Genomic DNA, 12,931 nt, shown 5'->3' with positions numbered 1-12,931 from the left:
GGAAGGAACCAGTGGAGAGTTAGCGGTTGGAAATGGAAGTTAAGGAGGGGAGGAGGGACAGAGCGAGAGATTTCATGAGATGTGAGGGAATGGGGTCTGAAGCACAGGTGTATGGAGTAGCACTTAATAGGAGGGAGGAGATCTCATCTGAGGATACGGCTGGGAAGGAGGGGAGAGTAGCAGAGAGGGTTGAGAGCTGGGGGGTTGGAGAAGGGGAGGAGTGACTTTGGGGAGCTCAGACCTGATGGAGTTCACTTTACTAATGAAGTAGGGGGCCAGATCGTTGGGAGTGAGGGAAGGAGGAGGGGGAGGAACAGGGGGCCTGAGAGGGAGTTAAATGTATGGAAGAGCTGACAGGGATGAAGGGCATGGGTGTCAATAAGGGAGGAGAAATAGTTTTGCCTGGCAGAGGAGAGGGCAGAGTTAAGGCAAGAAAGGATAAACTTGAAGTGAACAAGGTTGGCTTGGCGTTTAGAATTTTGCCAGCAGGATTCAGCAGCTCGAGCACAAGAGCGAAGGAGGCGGAGAGTGACAGTGATCCAGGGCTGTGGGTTAAGCCCCTTGTGATTGGACTTAGTCTAATTCCCATTCGTGTATTCTTTCCCAGCTCTTAATACAGTGCTCTGAACACAGTAAGAGCTTAATAATAATAAGGATGGTATTTGTTAAGCACCTACTATGTGCAAAGCACTGTTCTAAGCACCGGGGAGCTTACGAGGTGATCAGGTTGTCCCACGGGGGGCTCACAGTTTTAATCCCCATTTTACAGATGAGTGAACTGAGGCACAGAGAGGTTAAGCGACTTGCCCAAAGTCACACAGCTGACAGTTGGTGGAGCCGGGATTTGAATTCATGACCTCTGACTCCCAAGCCCGTGCTCTTTCCACTGAGCCACGCTGCTTCTCAATCATAAATGTTATCAATATGCAGGGGCTGAGGACCATTCCTAATTCTCAAACTTATTTTTTCTCATGGTTTAATATAGTGCTTTGCACACAGTTGGTGATCAGTAAGTACTATCACTGCTAAATAAAGCCAGGAGAGACCCAAGAGGCAGGGGCTGGGAATTGTTTCAGAGGCCCAGTCTCCCAAAATGTCACCTGCAGAAAAGGGGTGTCCCTCTTTAAACTGCACGCTGGGGACTAGAAAGGCAATTACCATCTAAATTAATCCACAGACCCACAGACCAGTGAATGCTGAGCAGGAACAGCTGATAATTGTGGGGGTTTTTTGTGAAGTTATTTTGGATGTATCATCGGTCTGGCTAAATATATAGAGTTAGACAGAAGGTATTTTGTTTTAGAGCCTTCTCTGAAGAGAAGAATGTTTGTAAGACAAGAAGGAAAATGCTAAACCTCAGGCAGTACGATATTGGGACTTATTGAGACCAGCAATTATTCATTCTTTCATTCATTTGTATTTGTTGAGCACTTACTGTGTGCAGAGCACTGTACTAAGCACTTAGCAACAAAAACCTCAAATCAATCAACCAAGCAATGCCATTTACTGAGTGCCTACTGTGTGCAGAACACTGTACTAAGGCATGAGAGATTGCAATACAAGAAGCGCTCAATAAATATGATTGATTGAATGAATGAATGAAAGTGTAGGTAGGCACATCCTTGCTCACAAGGAGCATACAGACTAGATGGTCTGACCCATTAAGATAAATTACAGGTAGGGGAAACTAGAGAGTTTCAGGGAGAAAGAGCAGGAAGTCGAGGCTGTCGGGTAAGGAAGGGGAGACGGATGAGGATTCCATGTCTAAGAGGTACCTGATACATAGTCTGATAGCTCCTGAGACAAGCTGTGAAGGAGAAGCTAAGCCAGGGCTTTTCTTTGTGAGAAATGCTGAGCGGAAACCAAATGACTGTTAATGCAAGTCATTTAGGATAAGTTTCCCGTGGCTGAGCAGGAGGCAGTAAAACTCTGGCCAACAGTTCCAAACGGAATTAGAAGTAGGGCACTAATGAGACGGAAAAAAATGGTATGAGTGTTATCCGCTGAGATAAATCCCTCTAGACTGTAAGCTCCCCATGTGCAGGGAACATGTCTGCCAACTCTGTTATATTGTACTCTCCCAAGGCTGAGTACACTGCTCTGCACACAGTAAGTGCTCAATAAATACGATTGATTGATAGGTATGTTTTTTCCCCAGCACCATCAGTGGTGTTTCTGAGCAACTCCAGAGTGTTAAGCACCATGCCAAGGCCTTGGGAGAATGCAACAAAAGCAAGCACATACTTCAGGTCTCTGCACTCAATAAATAAGATTGATTGGGAGATTGACTAAAGCACATAATCATCATCGTTAAGAATCCTTCAATCAGTGAATAGTACTTTATTGAGCACCTGCTGAAGGCACTTGGGAGAGAACAATGGAATGAATAGGTAAGGAGCTTGCAGTCCAGTGGAGAAGATGGGCACTGAAATAAATTAAAGATAGGAGGAAGAAGGCAAAGGGAGCCTGTATATGAGTTAGTGCTTATGAAATGGGGCATGAAAAATATGTCTGAAAGTGTCATGGGAGTTTGAGAGGACACAAGGTGGAGCAGAAGAAATAATAATAATAAATAATGATGGCATTTATGAAGCGCTTATTATGTGCAAAACACTGTTCTAAGCACTGGGGAGGTTACAAGGTGATCAGGTTGTCCCACGGGGGGCTCACAGTCTTAATCCCCATTTTACAGATGAGGTAACTGAGGTAGAGAGATGTTAAGTGACCTGCACAAAGTCACACAGCTGACAATTGACAGATCTGGGATTTGAACTCATGACCTCTGACTCCAAAGCCCGTGCTCTTTCCACTGAGCCACGCTGTCTCGTTTGTGGGGAGAAGGGTGGAAAGAAACTGGGGATATTAGAAAACAATCGGGAAAGGCCTCCTAGATGAGCTATGACTTCAGGAGGGCTTAGACGATGGGGAGAGCTGTGGGCTGTTGGATTCGAAGTGGGAGGGGAAGCCAGGTATGGGGAGGCCTTGAGCAAAAAGTCGGCGGTGGGAGAGATCGGAATGAGGCACAGTATTGTGGGGTAGCTTGAGGAACAAAGAGCATGAGCTGGATTGTAGTGGGTGAAGAGAGTGGATGAGTAGGAGGGAGAGGAATAATTGACTGCCCCGGAGTCTGTTAATTAAGGTATCTGAAGGACACCTGGGCGCTGGGGAGGTTGCAGAGTGATGGGGCTGCCTCACGGGGGGCTCACAGTCTTAATCCCCATTTTGCAGATGAGGTAACTGAGGCACAGAGAAGTTGCGTGACTTGCCCAAAGTCACACAGCTGACAATTGGCGGAGCTGGGATTTGAACCCAAAGCTGTGACTCCAAAGCCCAGGCTTTTTCCACTGAGCCATGCTGCTTTGTACAGATTTGTTACTCTATTTATTTTACTTGTACATATTTACTATTCTATTTGTTTTGTTAATGATGTGCCTATAGCTTCAATTCTATTTGTTCTGACTATTTTGACACGTGTCTCCATGTTTTCTTTTGTTGTCTGTCTCCTCCTTCTAGACTGTGAGCCTGTTGTTGGGTAGGGACCGTCTCTGTATGTTGCCGACTTGTACTTCCCAAGTGCTTAGTACAGTGCTCTGCACACAATAAGCGCTCAATAAATACGATTGAATGAATGAATGAATGAATGGAGGCGTCTGAAGGACTCATATATGGCGTTTGCAAAGAAGAAGAAAGATCAGAGTTCGTATGGTAGATTTAATCCACCTTTTCCTCTCCATCTGAACTGCTACTGTTGACCCAAGCACTTCTTCAATCCTGCCTCAGCCTACACACTGACCTCTCTGCCGCCTGCCTGTCCTTACTCCAATCCAACTTCGATAATAATAATAATAATAATGACACTTGTTAAGCACTTACTATGTGCAAAGCACTGTTCTAAGCGCTGGGGAGGGTACAAGGTGATCATGTTGTCCCACGTGGGGCTCACAGTCTTAATCCCCATTTTATAGATGAGTTAACTGAGGCTCAGAGAAGTGAAGTGACTTGTCCAAGGTCACACAGCAGACATGATGATGATGATGATGATGATGACGGCATTTATTAAGTGCTTACTATGTGCAAAGCACTGTTCTAAGCGCTGGGGAGGTTACAGGGTGATCAGGTTGTCCCACTGGGGGCTCACAGTCTTAATCCCCATTTTCCAGATGAGGTAACTGAGGCCCAGAGAAGTGAAGTGACTTGCCCAAAGTCACACAGCTGACAATTGGTGGAGCCGGGATTTGAACCCATGACCTCTGACTCCAAAGCCCGTGCTCTTTTCCACCGAGCCACGCTGCTTCTCTAATCTGCTTCCCAGATCATCTTTCTGAAAATGCAAACAAACAAACAAAAAACCCATTCAGTCCATGTTTCCCCATTCAGCAAGAACCTCCAGAGGTTAGCGATTCACCTCCACATCAAACAAAAACTCCTTACCACTGGTCTTAAAACACGCAATCAGCTTGCCCCCTCCTATAATAATAATAATGTTGGTATTTGTCAAGCGCTTACTATGTGCCAAGCAGTGTTCTAAGCTCTGTGGGGGATACAAGATGATCAGGTTGTTCCATGTGGGGCTCACGGTCTTCATCCCCATTTTACAGATGAGGTAACTGAGGCACAGAGAAGTGAAGTGACTTACCCAAGGTCACACAGCTGACAAGCGGCGGAGCTGGGATTAGAACCCATGACCTCTGTCTCCCAAGCCCGGGCTCTTTCCACTAAGTCACGCTGCTTCTCTATCTTATCTCACTGGTTTTCTAGAACAACCCAGCCCACCACTTCACTTCTTTAACACTCACTTTACCTCCGTCTCATCGATCTCGCCACCAGCCCCTTGCACGCATCCTCCTTCTGGCCTGGAAGCCCCTGCCCCTTCATACCCAACAGATCACCACTCTCTCCATATTCAAATCTTATTAACAATCTCTTCCGAGAAGTCTTTCCCCAACTACATCATCATTAATAATAATAAGATGATAATAATAATAATGGTATTTATTAAGTGCTTACTATGTGCAAAGCGCTGTTCTAAGCGCTGGGGAGGTTACAAGGTGATGAGGTTGTCCCACGGGGCTCACAGTCTTAATGCCCCTTTTACAGATGAGGGAACTGAGGCCCAGAGAAGTGAAGTGACTTGCCCAAAGTCACACAGATGACAGTTGGCAGAGCCGGGATTAGAACCCATGACCTCTGACTCCAAAGCCCGGGCTCTTCCCACTGAGCCACATTGCTTAACATTACCCTTCCGTCCCTCTTCCTTCTGTGTTGCCTTGCCCTTGGATGAATTACTTTTAAGCAGGTGATATTCACCCCACCCTCAGCTCCATGGCACTCATTCATTCATTCAGTCGTATTTATTGAGCGCTTACCGTGTGCAGAGCACTGTACTAAGCGCTTGGGAAGTACAAGTTGGCAACACATAGAGACGGTCCCTACCCAACAGTGGGCTCATTTTAGTGTCTTTCTCCCCCTCAGGGGTATAAGATCCTTTGGGCAAAGAGCATGTCTACAGTTCTTTATTTTGTTTTAATGGTATCTGTTTAGCATTTACTATGTACCAGGCACTGCTTTAAGCGCTGGAGTAGATACAAACTAATCAGTTTGGACACAGTCCCTGATCCGTGTAATCCCCATTTTACAGATGAGGTAACTGAGGCATAGGGAAGTGAAGTGACTTGCCCAAGATCACACAGCAGACAAGTGACAGACCCAGGACCAGGGCGCAGGCCCTTCTGACTCTGAGACTCTTGCGCTATCCACTTGGCCATACAGTACTGTACTCTTCCATGTGCTTAGTACAGTGCTCTGCACAAAGTAAGTACTCAATAAATATCATTCATTGATTGATTGGTCCCAGGAAATTTGTCTATATCAACTCTCGCATTGCACTTTCCCAACCCCTTAGTTGCACTGCTCTGCACGCAGTAAAAGCTCAATTAATACCATTGATTGATTGACCGGTTGGTTGATTTGGGAGCCATGCCAGCTGTGTGACTTTGGGCAAGTCACTTCACTTCTCTGGGCCTCAGTTCCCTCATCTGTAAAATGGGGGTGAAGACTGTGAGCCCCCCGTGGGACAACCTGATCACCTTGTAACCTCCCCAGTGCTTAGAACAGTGGTTTGCACATAGCAAGCACTTAATAAATGCCATTATTATTATTATTATTGTTATTATTATTTGCAGAGAGGAACTAGTTAAAGCCATAACTTTCCAAGGGAGTGAACATAAAGTGAGAAGAGAAGGGGGCCAGACCAGAGCTTGAATGCAGAAAAGTCTGTGACTGCAGAGATTCATTCATTCATTCATTCAATCGCATTTATTGAGCGCTTACTGTGTGCAGAGCACTGTACTAAGCGCTTGGGAAGTGCAAGTTGGCAACATCTAGAGACGGTTCCTACGCAACAGTGGGCTCACAGTCAAGAGATTAAAAAGGATAAATCAGAAAGGTATTGTCTGTCTCCCCCTACTAGACTGTGAGCCTGTTGTTGGGTCGGGACCGTCTCTATATGTTGCCAGCTTGTACTTCCCAAGCGCTTAGTACAGTGCTTTGCACACAGTAAGCGCTCAATAAATACGATTGAATGAATGAATGAATGAATGGATGAAAGGAGAGGCAGGCAGGTTTGTGTCAGCCGAACAGCAGAGCCTAGTAGAAATAGCACTGACCTGAAAGTCAGAAGGTCTGAATTCTAATCCTGCCTCTGCCTCTTGTCTGCTTTGTAACCTGCTATGTACAAGTCACTCAACTTCTCTATTCCTCTGTTTCCTCATCTGTAAAATGGGGATTAAATACCTATTCCCCCTCCTGTGTAGACTGTGACCTCCAAGCAAGACAGGGACTGTGTCCAACCTCATTTGCTTAGCTTGTATGATAATAATAGTAATAATAATGGCATTTATTAAGCGCTTACTATGTGCAAAGCACTGTTCTAAGCGCTGGGGAAGTTACAAGGTGATCAGGTTGTCCCACGGGGAGCTCACAGTCTTTATCCCCATTTTACAGATGAGGTAACTGAGGGCACAGATAAGTTAAATGACTTGCCCAAGGTCACACAGCTGGCAATTGGCAGAGCAGGGATTTGAACCCATGACCTCTGACTCCAAAGCCCGGGCTCTTTCCGCTGAGCCACGCTGCTTCTCCATAATAACGATGACATTTGTTAAGCACTTACTATGTGCCAAGCACTGTTCTAAGCACTGGAATCTTCCCCAGCACTTTGTGTTGGGCACAAAGTAATTGTTTAATAAATACCACAATTATTGTTAAAACTCAGGTTGGATCATCTGTCCAGGAATTATCGTTATTATTGGAAGGCAGCCAAGAGGTGGAGGAGGATTAGATGGTCAGAGAAAGAGGCCCTTAGATTTGGCAAGAAGGAGGGTAATTAGTGATCTTAGAGAAAGCAGTCTCTACGGTGTGGCTCAGTGGAAAGAGCACAGGCTTGGGAGTCAGAGGTCATGGGTTCTAATCCCGGCTCCGCCACACGTCTGCTGTGTGGCCTTGGGCAAGTCACTTCACTTCTCTGTGCCTCAGTTACCTCATCTGTAAAATAAGGAGTGGGACAGTCCCACGTGGGACAGGAACTGTGTCCAACCCAACTTGCTTGAAAGCAACTGGATTATAAAAAAAGTCAAAAGGAGGGGGAAAGAGAGGATATGGAGGCAGTGAGAATATAGAGCATGCTTTAGTGGATAGAGCAAAGGACCGGGAGTCAGAAAGTCATGGGTTCTAATCTCGCTTCACCACATGTCTGCTGTATGACCTTGGGCAAGGCACTTCACTTCTCTGTGCCTCAGTTACCTCATCTGTAAAATAAGGAGTGGGACAGTCCCACGTGGGGCAGGAACTGTGTCCAACCCAACTTGCTTGTAAGCAACCCAGCGTTTGGTACAGTGCCTGACAAGTAGTAAGGTAGCACCAAGTACTATTATTATTATTCATTCATTCTGTCATATTTGTTGAGCGCATACTGTGTGTGCAGAGCACTGTACTAAGAGCTTATCGTTACACCCACTGGAAGAGTTTGGATAGGAATGGAAGGGGGGAGTTGGGGAGATAGGTGAAATGTGGTAGCCAGAGAAAGTTTTTTTAGAAAGGGAGAGATGGTGTGTTTGAAGGGAAAGAAAAAGAAGCCACAAGACAGTGAGCAGTTGGAAATGACATTAGGATTAGAAGTACAGGAGAAAGGGGCAGATTTTGAAAGGAGGGACATCTCGTGAGAGACAGTCTAAAAGGAGAAGCAGTGTGGCCTCGTGGAAAGAGAGCAGGCCTGAGAGTCAGGGGACCTGGCGTCTAACCCTTGCTCCGCAACTTTGCTGCGTGACCCTGGGCAAGTCACCCACCTTCTCTGTGCCTCAGGTACCTCACCTGTTATTATTATTATTGTTATTATTATTGTTATTATTATTATTATGGCATTTATCAAGCACTTACTATGTGCAAAGCACTGTTCTAAGCGCTGGGGAGATTACAAGGTGATCAGGTTGTCCCATGGGGGGCTCCCAATCTTAATCCCCATTTGACAGATGAGGTAACCGAGGCCCAGAGAAGTGAAGTGACTTGCCCAAAGTCACACAGCTGACAAGTGGCAGAGCCAGGATTTGAACCCATGACCCCGTGACCCATGACCCATGACCTCTGACTCCAAAGCCCAGGCTCTTTCCATTGAGCCACGCTGCTACTCTGACGTCGTAACACGCTGCTACCTGTCAAATGGGGATTAAGACTACGAGCTCCATGTGAGACACGGGTGGTGTCCGACCTGATTATCATGTATCTATCCCAGAGCTTAGTACAATGTCTGGCACAAGGTAAGTGCTTAACAAATACCATTAAAAAAAAGGGATGAGAACATGGTTGAGGGGGTGAGAGGGGGTTGAGTAGGAGAAGGAAAGACTTCAAGATGGGCCAGCAAATAAAAATTATTTACAAATAGTGGAAGCAAGAAGAAAACAAGGATTTAACCGGAAATCGTTGTTTTAATAGTCTTTATTAAGCACTTACTGGCCGCAAAGCACTCCTCTAGACTCCTCGTTGTAGGCAGGGGATGTGTCTTTGTGTCTTTGTGTATTGTGCTCTCCCAAGTGCTTAGTACAGTGCTCTGACAATTGAATGAATACTAAACTTCCCTCCTTCCCTTCCCCACAGCACCTGTATATATGTATATATGTCTGTACATATATAGTACAGTGCTCTGCACACAGTAAGCGCTCAATAAATACGATTGATTGATTGATTGTACATATTTATTACTCTATTTATTTTACTTGTACATATCTATTCTATTTATTTTATTTTGTTAGTATGTTTGGTTTTGTTCTCTATCTCCCCCTTTTAGACTGTGAGCCCACTGTTGGGTAGGGACTGTCTATATGTTGCCGACTTGTACTTCCCAAGCGCTTAGTACGGTGCTCTGCACACAGTAAGCGCTCAATAAATACGATTGATTGATTGTACATATGTATTACTCTATTTATTTTACTTGTACATATCTATTCTATTTATTTTATTTTGTTAGTATGTTTGGTTTTATTCTCTGTCTCCCCCTTTTAGACTGTGAGCCCACTGTTGGGTAGGGACTGTCTCTATGTGTTGCCATCTTGTACTTCCCAAGCGCTTAGTACAGTGCTCTGCACACAGTAAGCGCTCAATAAATGTGATTGATTGATTGATTGATAAACACTGGGAAACAACACACAGATGGGAATTAGCCAAAGTCTCTAACCCTCAGAAGGGTTCAGAATATAAGAATAAAACAGGGAGAGAGGGGACGAAAAACTGACAGGTAGGAAAAGATAAAATAATAACACAAAAAATATAAACAATTCATTCAATCGTATTTATTAAGCGCTTACTGTGTGCAGAGCACTGTACTAAGGGCTTAATGAATACAGGGTCTTGTCTTTTCTTATGCTGTTGAGTCATTTCCGATCCAAAATGACTCCATGGACACATCTCTCCCAGAACACCCCACTTCTATCTGCAATCATTCTGGTAGTGCGGACAGTTAATTTTCTTGGTAAAAATAAGGAAATGGTTTACCACTGCCTTCTTCCGTGCAATAAACTTGAGTCTCCGCCCTCAACTCTCTCCTACTCTCTCTCGACTGAGAAGCAGCGTGGCTTAGTGGAAACAGCCCAGGCTTGGGAGTTAGAGGTCATGGGTTCTAATCCCGGCTCCGCCACTTGTCAGCTGTGCAGCTTTGAGCAAGTGACTTAACTTCTCTGTGCCTCAGTTGCCTCATCTGCAAAACGGGGATTAAGACTGTGACAACCTGATCACCTTGCATCTACCCTAGAGCTTAGAACAGTGCTTGGCACATAGTAAGTGCTTAACAAATGCCATCATCATCATCACCTCCCCTGCCGCTGCTGCCCAGCACAGGTGAGTTTTGACTTGCAGCAGATCGTCTTCCACTCTCTAGCCACTTCCCAAGCTAGGAATTTAATAGGTAGGCCACTGCTTGACTTTCCCTCCAGTAGCCGAGACTGGTAGAGTACTGGATACTCTCCAGGTGCCATCCTGAGAGGGGGAAATACACGCTAGCAATAGTAATAGTAACAACCTGAGCAGAGCACCTACTGAACACTCGGAAAATCAATCAATCAATCAATTGTATTTATTGAGCGCTTACTGTGTGCAGAGCACTGTACTAAGCGCTTGGGAAGTACAAGTTGGCAACATATAGAGACGGTCCCTACCCAACAGTGGGCTCACAGTCTAAAAGGAAAAGATACACAGAGGGGAACTAGACACGGTGCATGGCCTTTAAGGGCTCGCGATCTGAGAGCACCCCTCCATTCTCAATCAATCAATCAATCATATTTATTGAGTGCTTACTATGTGCAGAGCACTGTACTAAGCGCTTGGGAAGTATAAATTGGCAACACATAGAGACAGTCCCTACCCAACAGTGGGCTCACAGTCTAAAAGAATCTAAAAGATTCTCCCTCTATCCCCCTGCAAAAATAGTTCCAGGTCTGAAATCTTCTGCCAACTTGCCCAATTTAACCCCGGGCAAAGGTCAACAGTCTTCATGATACATTCATTCATTCATGTATTCATTCATACATGATACGTTCATTCATTCAATTGCATTTATTGAGCGCTTACTGTGTGCAGAACACTGTAGTAAGTGCTTGGGAGAGTCTCCCCCTCGTCCCCCTCTCCATCCCCCCATCTTACCTCCCTCCCTTCCCCACAGCACCTGTATATATGTATATATGTTTGTACATATTTTTTTACTCTATTTAATTTATTTGTACATATCTATGCTATTTATTTTATTTTGTTAGTATGTTTGGTTTTGTTCTCTGTCTCCGCCTTTTAGACTGTGAGCCCACTGTTGGGTAGGGACTGTCTCTGTATGTTGCCAATTTGTACTTCCCAAGCGCTTAGTACAGTGCTCTGCACATAGTAAGCGCTCAATAAATACGATTGATGATGATGATGATGATGAGAGTACACTGCAACAATAAACGATACATTCCCTGCCCACAGTGAGCTCATAACACCCGGGAATGGGACAACTTGCTAGCTTCTACCAGAATTTGGGATTGTCTTTGAAGCCACTAGGGCTCAGCTGCATGGATTTATTTAATCCGTGGTTTATTTATGGTTTATTTAATCAACCATATCAACCCAGCAAGTGTGGGTTTGGTTATGAGAATCTCCCGAGTGTAGTCCAGGAATTTCAAGGCTGTCATTATCCACCCTGCAGCTACTTGGCCGGGAGTGACAGGAAGGCCAGGGAGCCTGAGAAGCTTTGCGAAGCGCTCAATAAATACGATTGAATGAATGAAGGAGCCATAGGGGGAACTGAGAACCACTGTGAAGAGGCTTGTCTGTCAATACCTCTTCAGTTTCTCCTCTCTAACATTCCTGGCAGGCTCCTTCTCAGATATTCCACCTGCTATTCCTGCCACAATTTCTCCCCGACTATGCCTGCTTTCCCCAGTGCAGTGCTCTGCACACAGTAAGCGCTCAATAAATAATAATAATAATGGCATTTATTAAGTGCTTACTATGTGCAAAACACTGTTCTAAGCACTGGGGAGGCTACAAGGTGATCAGGTTGTCCCACAGGGGGCTCACAGTCTTAATCTCCATTTTCCAGATGAGGCAACCGAGGCACAGAGAAGTGAAGTGACTTGCCCAAAGTCACACAGCTGACAATTGGCAGAGCCAGGATTTGAACCCATGACCCCTGACTCCAAAACCCATGCTCTTTCCACTGTGCCATGCTCCTAGATTATGAATGTTCAGTTTTACTCTCTGCCCATTTAAAAGACCTCATGTGTTGAACAGATACTGTCATTATCTGGAATATAAATGTACCATCTCCATCCCCCCCTTCTTACCTCCTTCCCTTCCCCACAGCACCTGTATATATGTATATATGTTTGTACATATTTATTACTCTATTTATTTATTTATTTTACTTGTACATATCTATTCTATTTATTTTATTTTCTTAGTATGTTTGGTTTTGTTCTCTGTCTCCCCCTTCTAGACTGTGAGCCCACTGTTGGGTAGGGACTGTCTCTATATGTTGTCAATTTGTACTTCCCAAGCGCTTAGTACAGTGCTCTGCACATAGTAAGCGCTCAATAAATACGATTGACGATGATGATGATCTTGTTCAACTCAGTGGACAAAACAGGATAAAACAAAGAAAAACAAATCACTTATAGGCTTAAATAGTAATCTCCTCTCACTTTCTAAAAACATTTGCACCCATTCTTCTTCCCTCCCTCATAGTCCAGTCACTTACATCCAGATGACTCCTTCCCCTCTGCCTTCAAACATGCTCATGTATTTCCTGTGCTAAAAAGAATAAACCTTCTCTAGATATCACCTCACCCTCCAGCTAACTATTCTGTTTCCCTGCTTCCATTGTGGTCCAAACTACTCAAATAGATTGTATACACTC

The 12,931-nt window shown here is 44.8% G+C and overlaps 1 non-coding gene across 1 annotated transcript; it reads right to left on the bottom strand.

Moving 5' to 3' along the window:
• Window positions 1-10,393: 10,393 nt before the first annotated feature.
• Window positions 10,394-10,531, bottom strand: LOC119934683. Its single transcript, XR_005452997.1, has one exon. It is a non-coding gene; the product is annotated as a small nucleolar RNA SNORA7 (small nucleolar RNA).
• Between the last annotated feature and the right edge of the window lie 2,400 nt (window positions 10,532-12,931).

The sequence above is a fragment of the Tachyglossus aculeatus genome, chromosome 1 (genome assembly GCF_015852505.1).
Source record: "Tachyglossus aculeatus isolate mTacAcu1 chromosome 1, mTacAcu1.pri, whole genome shotgun sequence".
Lineage (NCBI taxonomy): Eukaryota > Metazoa > Chordata > Mammalia > Monotremata > Tachyglossidae > Tachyglossus > Tachyglossus aculeatus.
The sequence above is the reverse complement of the archived record's forward strand: the minus strand, read 5'-3'. Positions and strand labels throughout refer to the sequence as shown.